General features: G+C 45.4%; 1 long non-coding RNA gene across 1 annotated transcript in view; it reads left to right on the top strand.

The window, feature by feature from the left end:
- The first annotated feature begins 1,658 nt into the window (after positions 1-1,658).
- Positions 1,659-12,277, top strand: part of LOC142784636 (uncharacterized) — a 39,487-nt gene continuing 28,868 nt past the window's right edge. Inside the window, exons 1-2 of the long non-coding RNA XR_012888706.1 lie at positions 1,659-1,828; positions 11,885-11,967. This is a non-coding gene — a long non-coding RNA (uncharacterized LOC142784636). The remainder of the gene's footprint in view (positions 1,829-11,884; positions 11,968-12,277) is intronic.

The following is a 12,277-nucleotide window of genomic DNA, read 5'->3' on the forward strand; positions in this document are numbered from 1 at the left end:
CGTAAGCACGTGGCGCGTAGTGTCATTTTACAAACGTGCGTTTCCATAGGTGGCACATCATCTGAAGCCTCATTAACTTAGTTCGTTACACTGGCATGGCAGGAGCGATTAGTCATACTAAGTAGGAACCAGTTTGTTTCAGAGTAGAGCTCGTTGCGTTAGAGTTTGTTGGTTATATTGTATATTTCAGGAAAGGTTAGCCTATAACGCATGCGCAGTGGCGACAAATGCCGACACAAAGCTTTCCGTACGTTAATCGGAAAATTGCGCCCCACTAGGATGTTTTATGGTATGGTACGCAAAGATGGCGTTCGTTGCGTCCGTACGCTATTTTCGTCGCCTATGTAGGTACCAAAGAATATAGCGTGTACATGCATGCGCAATATCGACAATCGCTTACGCAAAGCTTTGCATACCCTTTTCTAAATTTGTATTTTCGAAATGTAAGCGTTGGTTCCCAAGGAGATGGTGTCGCTCTGTTCTCGCGCTATAACTATCGTCATGGCAAACTCAAAGCATTGCGTACGCTTTTCTGAAACTGCCGACTGAAACTGTGTCTTCAGCTACACTCGATGTTGCGGGCTCGGTACGTGCTTCCCAACCACGGTGACATTTTGACGGGGTCAGATACAGGTGCCCGTTAAAACTAGGTGATCAAAATAAATCTCGTGTGACTTTCTCTCCTCAATCATACGTTGGTATTTGCACGTCTAAGCACTTAGAAGGCGCCAGCGGCGTTTTTCGGCCGTACTCCCAAAATGGTGGCATGCATTCATTCATTCATTCCGTCCTGGCGAGACTCCGTTTAATTGACTGCGAAAGAAACGTATTGGTCGGGTCTTTTGCTTCGTGTTCAAACGTGTTTGGGCCCGTCGGTCATTCAGTCGTGGTGTTTGCTCTGCTATGAAGACACACTCACAAACTCGCTCACTCGGTAGCAGCACCATTTTCTCTTAAAACGGCGTGCATGTGCACTACGAGTGCATAGTGTTTACGCGTATTCTCCCGTTCCCTTTCCTTCGCAATCATTGTTGCTTGAGCAGCAGTCGCAGCTGCTTTTTTCCCCTTTTCAAAGAACGTATACACGGTTGTCAGCTGCGTTCTCAGCTTCCGCGATTGGCTTAAGCGAGCGTCTCTGCTGTTCCCGAGACAGAAAGAAAGAGAGAGAAAGAAAAAAAAGCGGTATGCGGCTGAGATAGTACGTTGAGGAGCGAGGGAAGTCTCTCGTACGGCTGTGGCGGCGGCATATGCGCTTGCCCCTCCCTCGCTACACCCATCCGCCCGCTCGGGTTCTATTCAGCTCCTCCACTTTTCCCCTCTCTTCATGTGGCCTGTTGTGTGTGCGCTCGTGAGAGCGTCGTTTCCTCTCTTCATTCTGTTTCCTGTCCGCGCGGCTGCTGCTGGCTTGCCTCGTGCGGCGGTGGCGCCCGCTTTTTTCTCTCTCTTTCTCGGGTACGTTTTTGCTATCTGTACGCCGCGATTACTCCACGCTTTTGTCGGCTTTCTTTCTTTCCTCGTCTGGCCAGTGTGTTTATAGCTCGACTCACGAAAGCCATTTCCGGCGCCGCACAGTTGACCCACACACAGTCGCCCTTCTCCTCGCTGGTTCGAAAAAGTCTGCAGATCCCCACCACGCTCGCGTTGACATTCCTTTTTATTTCTTTTTTTTAAACGAACTACCTCTGTTAAGATCTCCCGGCTCGCATGGCTGGTTACTCTTGCTCACGCTCTGGGCTCATGCAGATTAAGCTTGGTGCAGATTAAGCTCGAATTCCCGTCGGAGTACAAACAGCTCTCTATGGACAAGTTCGGCTACCACACGGAAAAAGTGAGTCCCTTATTTAATAGGAAATACTCTTGGAAAAGATTCCCTACTGGCTAATTCATGGTCGCTCAGCTATAGACACATTCCATGTTTGTAAACAGTGGTGGGTGCCGTCGATATGCTGGTGTGCTTGTGGCAACGTCGTGGTGCCAGCTGCTATGCTATAGTTCTCACGGGATCGTGGGGGGTAGTGGCGAGCTTTGACCTGGGTGAAGCCTATGCGCCGCCACGTCGCTACAAGCGCCCTAGTGTGTCGATGATGCATGCCGCTGTTTACCAACATGAAATAGGTCTATAGCACCAGTCGCACGACCATTTGCGACTAACGACCAGCAGGGGCGTAGCCAGGGAGTGGCACACTATGACTCCCTAAATTTTAAATGCGGAGTGTAGCGCTACAGGAGCATCTCTTGCTCGGGTTTATGTCCCGCGGTGTCGGCGTCTGCACTCGCACTACGCATGCGCAACTCTCCTCCTTCTTTCTCTCAAACAGCTGCTCATTACTCTCTTGCCTCGCTGTGCCGACTCAGGGAGCGTCTTCTAACCTACGCTCGTTCCCCCTCTCTCTAGGCATTCCTCCCTGCGGTGTTTACACCACATTGCGCATGCGCAATTACTCCTGTATCTCTCCTCTCCTACGCTCCCACCTCTCTAGCCTTGCAACGCTGACGTAGGCAGCGTCTGCTATAGCGCGTTTCTTGATTGAAAGAACGGACTGTTCGCGCTGTACAACCGTTCACTGGCCACCTCGTATAGGCACTGGGTCTTGACCTCCAAGGTAGTGTCCGTGGGAGATTTCGCCTGTGCGTTGTTGAACAATAAAACTTCGTAGCGTGCGCATTAGCTAAAAGTAGACTGTGGGTCTCTGTGTCTAATCTGAGTCTTCTGTCTCACTGCTCATTAGTAACGATTCGCTTTGCCGAGCAGACCAGACCATGTTATGTAGGCTGTGGTTGGGCGTTGCGTTTACCAACGCCTACGCTTTCCGCATTGGGATAGCCGACACCGCAGCCTGTGGCCACTGTGGCAAAGAGGAAACAATCCAACATATTCTTTGTGACTGCCTAGCGTATAGTAAACAATGACTATGCCTTCGCAAGGAACTCAACAAATTAGATGATCAACCTCTGTCGGAGCAGGGAATTTTGCAGTATCGACAGGATGCGACTTCACAGAAGAGGGCCCTGAAAGCGCTACTACACTTTTTGCGATCGACTGGCCTTACTGAACGGTTGTAGCTAGGACGCCCTTCCTGTGTGTGTTTTCGTTTTCTTATGAGTGCGCGTGCGTTTTTTTTCTCTATCTACCCCCTCTTTCTTGCCCCTACTTCCCCGCCCTTGCATGATGGGCCACTTGCATTCCTGTATTTGAAAGCAAGTGCATTCCTGTATTTAGAGGTCCGTGGTTCAAATCCCGGTACCGCGTAGTTCCCAACCGGATAAAAAAAAATCCGCGTGTTGATGGAACTGCATAAAGAGGCCTGGGGTGCGGCCTCACCGGCAAACACCGCCGAGAACGCACTCCCTCACCAGAGAAGGATTGGCCACCCTGGTGCAGTATCTGGCCACCACTTCCCACATGCTTACGTCAAATAACTGCTAATGCGGCGATGGCGTAGTGGTTAGAGCATCCGCCTCGCATGCAAGAGGTCCGTGGTTCAAATCCCGGTACCGCGCAGTTCCCAACCGGATAAAAAAAAATCCGCGTGTTGATGGAACTGCATAAAGAGGCCTGGGGTGCGGCCTCACCGGCAAACACCGCCGAGAACGCACTCCCTCACCAGAGAAGGATTGGCCACCCTGGTGCAGTATCTGGCCACCACCTCCCACATGCTTACGTCAAATAACTCACGGCCCTCAGTCCCCAGCAGCTGCGAAGCAACTGACCACGGCGGCGGTCAGATCTGCAACGCAGCAGAGGGTGCTAAGAATCTCTGGATCCGGACAGGCCGCCATTGGAACCTGAACTTGGCAACGTTTAACGCTAGAACCTTATCTAGTGAGGGAAGTCTAGCTGTACTATTCGAGGAGCTAGAGGGTGTTAAATGGGATATAATAGGGCTCAGTGAAGTTAGGAGGACAGATGAGGCCTATACGGTGCTACAGAATGGGCACGTCCTTTGCTACAGGGGCTTAGCAGACAGAAGAGAACTGGGAGTGGGGTTCCTAATTCACAGAAACATAGCTGGCAACATAGAGGAATACTACAGCATTAATGAAAGGGTGGTAGATATCGTAATTAAACTGAATAAAAGATACAAGATGAAGGTAGTACAGGCTTACGCGCCTACATCCAGCCATGATGACGCTTCAGTTGAAAGCTTCTATGAAGACGTGGAATCGGCAATGAGTAAGGTAAAAACACAGTATACTATAGTGATGGGCGACTTTAATGCAAAGGTAGGGAAGAAGCAGGCTGGAGACCAGGCAGTAGGAGATTATGGCATCGGTACTAGAAACGCCAGAGGAGAGCTACTAGTAGAATTCGCAGAACGCAATAATTTACGCATTTTGAATACCTTCTACCGAAAACGAGAAAACCGCAAGTGGACATGGAGGAGCCCTAATGGCGAAAATAAGAACGAAGTAGACTTTATAATGAGTGCACACCCTGGAATCGTGCAGGATGTGGAAGTGATTGGCAAGGTACGATGCAGTGACCATAGAATGGTACGGTCTCGAATTCGCCTAGACTTGAAGAAGGAACGACAGAAACTGATACGCAAGAAGCCAATCAATCAGCTAGCACTGAGAGGGAAATTACAGGAATTCAGAGTGTCACTGCAGAACAGGTACTCGGCTCTTAGTGAGGAAACCAACCTTAGCGTAGATACAATGAATGATAATCTGACGAGTATCATTACGGAGTGTGCAGTGGAAGTTGGAGGCAGGGTAGTTAGACAGGACACTGGCAAGCTTTCCCAGGAAACGAAGAACCTAATTAAGAAGCGTCAAATCTTGAAAGTGTCAAGTGCAACAGACAAAATAGAACTGGCAGAGCTTTCGAAGTTGATTAATAGACGTAAGGTATGCGATGTAAGAAGGTATAACATGGAGACAATTGAACACGCTCTGAAAAACGGAGGAAGTGTCAAAGCATTGAAGAGGAAACTTGGGGTAGGCAAAAATCGGATGTATGCACTAAGGAACAAAGAAGGCAAAATAACTACCAATATGGATAGGATAGTTAAAATAGCGGAGGAGTTTTACAGAGAACTGTACAGTAGCCGAGACAACCACGACCTTAATACTATAAGAACTAGCAGTAACCCAGATTACACCCCACCAGTAATGATAGAAGAAGTCAGAAAAGCTTTGGAGAGCATGCAAAGGGGCAAAGCTGCTGGTGAGGATCACGTAACATCAGATCTGCTGAAAGATGGAGGACAGATTGTGTTAGAAAAACTAGCCACCCTGTTTACGAGGTGTCTCCTGACGGAAAGTGTACCAGAGTCTTGGAAGAACGCTAACATCATCTTAATACATAAGAAAGGAGATGACAAGGACTTGAAGAATTACAGGCCGATCAGCTTGCTCTCTGTAGTATACAAGCTATTTACAAAGGTAATTGCTAACAGAGTAAAGAAAACATTAGAATTCAATCAACCAAAGGAACAAGCAGGATTCCGAACAGGCTACTCAACAATTGACCACATTCATACTATCAATCAGGTAATAGAGAAATGCTCAGAGTATAACCAACCACTATACATAGCCTTCATAGATTACGAGAAGGCGTTTGATTCAGTAGAAATATCAGCCTTCATGCAAACACTGCGAAATCAGGGCGTAGATGAAGTATATATAAACATTCTGGAAGAAATCTACAGGGGATCAACTGCTACCATAGTGCTTCATAAAGAAAGCAACAGAATACCAATCAAGAAGGGTGTAAGGCAGGGGGACACGATTTCCCCAATGCTATTTACCGCGTGCTTACAGGAAGTCTTCAGAAGCCTAGAATGGGAACAGTTAGGGATAAGAGTCAATGGAGAATACCTTAGTAACCTGCGCTTCGCCGATGACATTGCATTGCTGAGTAACTCGGGGGACGAATTGCAACTCATGATTACGGAGTTAGACAAGGAGAGCAGAAAGGTGGGTCTTAAAATAATCTGCAGAAAACGAAAGTAATGTACAACAACCTCGGCAAGGAGCAGCGCTTCGAGATAGGTAATAGTGCACTTGAAGTTGTAAAAGACTATGTGTACTTAGGGCAGGTAATAACCGCAGAGCCGAACCACGAGATTGAAGTAACTAGAAGAATAAGAATGGGGTGGAGCACATTCGGCAAGCACTCTCAAATTCTGACAGGTAGATTGCCACTATCCCTCAAGAGGAAGGTATATAACAGCTGTATCTTGCCGGTACTTAGCTACGGAGCAGAAACCTGGAGACTTACAAAGAGGGTTCAGCTTAAATTGAGGACGACGCAGCGAGCAATGGAAAGAAAAATGGTAGGTGTAAGCTTAAGAGACAAGAAGAGAGCAGAGTGGATTAGGGAACAAACGGGGGTTAAGGATATCATAGCTGAAATCAAGAAGAAGAAATGGACATGGGCAGGGCATGTAGCGCGTAGACAGGATAACCGCTGGTCATTAAGGGTAACTGACTGGATTCCCAGAGAAGGGAAGCGGGTTAGGGGGAGACAGAAGGTTAGGTGGGCAGATGAGATTAAGAAGTTTGCGGGTATAAATTGGCAGCAGCAAGCACAGGACCGGGTTAACTGGCGGAACATGGGAGAGGCCTTTGTCCTGCAGTGGACGTAGTCAGGCTGATGATGATGATGATGATGATGATGTACTGTAGCCGGGACAACCACGACCTTAATACTATAAGAACTAGCAGTAACCCAGATGACACGCCACCATTTATGATAGAAGAAGTCGTAAAAGCTTTGGAGAGCACGCAAAGAGACAAAGCTGATTTGGAACAGGCTACTCAATAATTAACCACATTCAAACTATCAATCAGGTAATAGAGAAATGCTCAGAATATAGCCAACCACTATACATAGCCTTCATTGGTTACGAGAAGGCGTTTGATTCAGTGGAAATATCAGCAGTCACGGAGACACTATGGAGTCAGGGCATCGGTGAAACATATATAAACACCCTGAGAGAAATCTACAGGGAATCAACTGCTACCACAGTGCTTCATTAAAAAAGCTACAGAATACCAATCAAGAAGGGTGTGACGCCGGGGGACACAATCTCCCCAATGCTATTTTCTGCGTCCTTACGGGAGGTTTTAAGAAGCCTAGAATGGGAACAGTTAGAGAAAAGAGTTAATGGAGAGTACCTTAGTAACCTGCGCTTCGCCGAAGACATTTCATTGCTGAGTAACTCAGGGGACGAACTGCAACTCATGATTATAAGCTAAACAAGGAGAGCAGAAAGTTGGGTCTTAAAATTATTCTGCAGAAAACGAAAGTAATGTACAACAACCTCGGAAGAGAGCAGCGCTTCGAGATAGGTAATCGTGCACTTCAAGTTGTAAAAGACTATGTCTACTTAGGACAGGTAAGAACCATGGAGCTGAACCACGAGATTGAAGGAACAAGAAGAATAAGAATTGTGTGGAGCACATTTTGCAAGCACTCTCAAATTAGGAGAGGTAGATTGCCACTATCTATCAAGAGGAAGGTATATAACAGCTGTATCTTGCCGGTACTTAGCTACAGAGCATAAACCTGGAGACTTACAAAAAGGGTTCAGATTGAATTGAGGACGACGCAGCGAGCAATAGAAAGAAAAGTGGTAGGTGTAACCTTAAATAACAAGAGAGCAGAGTGGATTAAGGAACAAACAGGAGTTAAGAATATCATAGTTGAAATCAAGAAGAGGAAATGAACATGGGCCGGGCATGTAGCGCGTAGACAGGATAATCGCTGGTCATTAAGGGTAACTAACTGGATTCCCAGAGAAGGTGGGTGAGTTAGGAGGAGACAGAAGGTTAGGTGGGCAGATGAGAATAAGAAGTTTGCGGGTATAAATTTGCGGCAGCTAGCACAGGGCCGGGGTAACTAGCGGAACATGGGAGAGGCCTTTGTCCTGCTATGGACGTAGTCAGGTAATGATGATGATGATGATTATTATGAGAGTGATGATGTAGATGATGATGATGTGGGTGGATGCAAAACGCGCTCTCCCAGTATAGGTTATTCATACTGCTCCGATCACTTTCATTCCAACAATTCTACCTGGTTTATGTACCACAACCACAAAAGAGCAGCGTTACGCCTATCCTCTGCCACCTCTTTACCCCTTAAATTGAGTTCATAGCGCCGCGAAGCGATGGTTCATGGAGAAGTGAAATTACTACAAATAAAATACATTAGACTAAGCGAAAGACTTGGCATTCTGCTGCTTTGGTTAATAAAATTGATAGTAAAATTTTGAGACAACAAAATGGCGTAAAGGTTGTTATAATGCACTCACTGTAACTCGCCAGCCTTTCAAATGAACATGCAATTTCCATACTGATATAAAGTGCTCTGCTTCCTCAGTGGGTCTAAGTTTCACCCGTGTAGTTTCACGGTGCAGGCGTGAAAACAACATATCATGCTATATTGCTCGCCCTAACAGTTAACACACTTAGGATTGCATTTACATAAATACATAATAAAATGAAAGCGAAAGCAATCTGCTATGGCTCGACTGGTAAAACAGGTATGTGAAGCTTGCTGGCTGAGTCTTCACTGGGTCAGGCAAGAAACCGGGGCTAAGGATATCATAGTTGAAATCAAGAAAAATAAATGGACATGGGTCGGACACGTAGCACGTAGGCAGGACAACCGGTGGTCATTAAGGGTAACTGACTGGATTCCCAGAGAAGGCAAAGAAACGAAAGGGAGACTGAGAGTTAGGTGGGCCGATGAGGTTAAAAAGTTTGGGGGTATAATTTGAAAACGAAAAGCACAAGACCGGGTTGATTCACGGATCGAGGTAGATGCTTTTTTCTGCAGTGGGCGTAGTAAGGTTAATAATGATGATGATGATGATGATGATGGTGGTGGTGGTGATGATGATGATGATGATACTTCTTTTGGTTCGAGTGTACGTTGGTTTTTATGGGTTGTCTAACAATAAAGCTAGCACTCCCATGGACGCGTTTCTGAACTCACAAACATACTCAGCATTCGCAGAAAAGTACGTAAGAAAGTCACCACAATGCGCTAACTTCAACAGCACTAGTTTTTGGGGGCAGAACCTATATATCCAAAAATACGTCCCTGTCTGCTAGCGTTGGATGCGCTTTCGAAAGAAATGAGCCCCATATCTACTCCCGTTGCTCATTACGTAGAACATGCTTTCTGTTCGAAACCCTGTCAGTCTTTTTTCTCTTTTGTAGATTCCACGTTTAAGCAAGTTTTAACTATGAAAGGAATATTTGTAATGTACAGTATGCATAAGGCCTTGTCAAATACGCTGTAGAAACAGAAAAGACCAATACGAGTGCATCCACAATGCTCAGATCCGCTTTTTTTATTTTTGATTTCAGTAAAAAATGACACATTCTTTATATAGAGATCTCTTGAGCGCAGCTCTCGAGCTGATAATATAGTGTACTGAGAGATCCGATTTATGCACCACATTCTAGACTCAGTGGTGCGTCGTGCAATATGCTAGAAGTGGCCTCAACGCGGAACAATACGGTGTGTCTACCGCATCAATGGTCACTCGGCTCACGTTAGGAATTGTAAGAGGGTCATTTGTTTTATGGGACTGAGAAGGGGCAACCACATGGACTTTTGAAGCGAAGCAGAATAGTGGTACAGTCGCCTTGATAACACGCGGTGAAAACTGCCTCGAATGCATCTAGAAGAACAAAAGTAGTAAAGTTAGCCTATTGTATGAAAAAATATCCTGATTACCAAAGATTTACGACAGCAGCTATCTCCGCAGCCAAATGAGGCGCGAGGTAGATGAATTTATACAAGTAGTTATGTGATATGCAGTTGCAAAAGCACTCCTTGCTGTTTTTGTTTTGCTTCTGTGAAACGTTGACTGCCTTATTCTGGACATGGTTTCATTTTAATGTACACGTATGTGAATGTGCCAGGCTTATGGATTAATTGATTGATTTGTGTGGTTTAACGTTCCAAAACCACCAAATGATTATGAGAGACATTGTAGTGGAGGGCTCCAAAAATTTCGACCACCTGGGGTTCTTTAACGTGCACCCAAATCTGACCACACGGGCCTACAACATTTTCGCCTCTATAAGAAATGCAGCCGCCACAGCCGGGATTTCATCCCGCGACCTGAGGATCAGCAGTCGGGTACCTTAGCCACTAGACCACCGCGGCGGGGCAATGTGCCAAGCTCTCCTTCACGAATGAAGCCATCTGTGCACGCTGTTGTGAAGGATAAATTGTGGCTGATAATTCAGGTTCACTGAGCATTCTTTTTTACAGGGCATGCTATTAAAGGGTACAAAGAGAAAGAAAGAACTTAAATCATGAATTCCTGCAAATCAGCTTGTTCCCTCCGACCACGAAGCAACCTTCCCAGAACAGAAGTTTTTCCAAACTGCTGAGAGGCGAGGACACTAGTATATTTTTTCCACCTTCGCCGCGGCTGGATTTCTTGCGAAAGGCTGATTCTCACCTTGCATTTTTTGTTTATTGGGAACTTAACTCAACGCATTCTTTCTGCGAAGTATTGCCAGCAACGAATTGGTGAAAAATGTATTTTTTCTGCACTTTTGTAGTAATCATGACGTTTTATTTCACATTGGCAAGAGCCTCTCTCGTATAAGGGTAGTTAATTAAGAACTGCAAAGGTAAAATTTTCAAATGCGCCATATTCATTGTTGTCGTCATCATCACATTAATCAAACTCACAACTGACTGAGAAATGACGGCGTCACGTGTCCTCACTTCTTTACTTTAAACGCGATCGTTATGCTTTTTGTCGCATACTTCAAGGACATCGCTACTACGAGGCTATTTTCAATGGAAAGAATTCTAGAGTGGCACTGTGTAATGCATCAGCCTTTTCGTACGTGACTCTCGGGCGTTATCGAGCGGAAGCTTAGCAGAATTGTTTTTTTTCCTCACCGGAGTCAAAGACACGAACGCCAGCTCCCATCGAATCAATATTTGGTGTCTGGCTTATTACTTTACGTAGCTCATATAGGCAGCTGGCAAGAGCGAGTGCCGCGACTGAGAATCTCTCCTGCCACGCTTCAGAAAGGTCAGCGTAATTCCTGTTTACGCGTGGTGACGTAGGGAGGGATATTATTTTTACTTCATCAGCCTTTTAATAAGGCGGCGTGACGCTTCCTTACTCTGCTGTTTTCAGGATTTTCTCCTGCACAAATCTCACCATCTATGTTGTAAACACAGATTTACAAGATTACACGCCGGAACTCCGTGAAACTCCAGAGTATGGCGTCGACTTGTTGCCTATAAATTTAGGCATTGCGGTGTATGTGCTGCACGCTTGTAACATTTAATTTGGGTTTTTTCGAGCTGTAGAAGTGAAGCTCGTCACACGTGTTGCAGTGTCGCAGCGCATCTCACATGTTTCAAAAGCAATGTGTTCACATAAGAAATAATGCACAATGCATAATACAAATGAACTTGTTTGCTTATTTAAGCTTTCTTGGGGCCAGGGGTAACTTTACAGAACCGTTTGTTTGTTTCACGACCCATATACATAGTGCTATTGAATATTGAAATGCTTGGTATGTTTATAATGCTATTTTTTATCCATAAGTTCCTTTCACTCTAGACAAGAATCACACAAACACGGCATGTGTATATTGCACTGCCAAAGTTAAGACAATGTGTTTTTTAGTTCATTATTTTTGGGACAATAATTCAGAAATCTTAAGTCTTGCCTATTTGCAGGACGACAGGGTTGCCGGGTGCGGACGTCGCGCGAAATTCTTGAGTTCACGAGCCCGTTAGGGACAAGAATTTTTTATTCGTGTCATGGCTACTCTGGTGGCCTTGAACTTCTGTTTTAACGCGTTTAGTTGTGTTCTTTTGTATTTTGCAGAGAAACACTAAGCAAGCCTAACAACAACCCTTCGTTTTGAACTTTTTCAGAAGTGTTGGCCGATGCATTCACCTTTCTTGCTGCCCGTCAACAGCCTGGTATACACCCATCAAAACACTTCAACCCAAGCCAGGTGTGCCTTCAAAGACAGAGCCGCTGAGCTCTTCTTCCTTATTTAAAATTCAAACATGGAGTGAGAGATTGCCGAAAAATTGGATGGTTTTATGAATGCGTATAAATTTAGAAACGAAGAGGTAATACCGGCAAAATAAAGATAAAGTGATAGAGTTTAACTTGGCTTTTTGGCTAGCAGGCTTGTTTAAACTGCCTTCCACCGACGCTGACGCTACGAGAAATTGCTAATGCTAATGCATCCTAAGTAAGTATTCGAATGTAACTTGCAAAAAAATATCCGCAATGAAATGAATGTAGACTGGCAATAC

Source organism: Rhipicephalus microplus, unplaced genomic scaffold (genome assembly GCF_043290135.1).
Source record: "Rhipicephalus microplus isolate Deutch F79 unplaced genomic scaffold, USDA_Rmic scaffold_15, whole genome shotgun sequence".
NCBI classification, from domain to species: domain Eukaryota; kingdom Metazoa; phylum Arthropoda; class Arachnida; order Ixodida; family Ixodidae; genus Rhipicephalus; species Rhipicephalus microplus.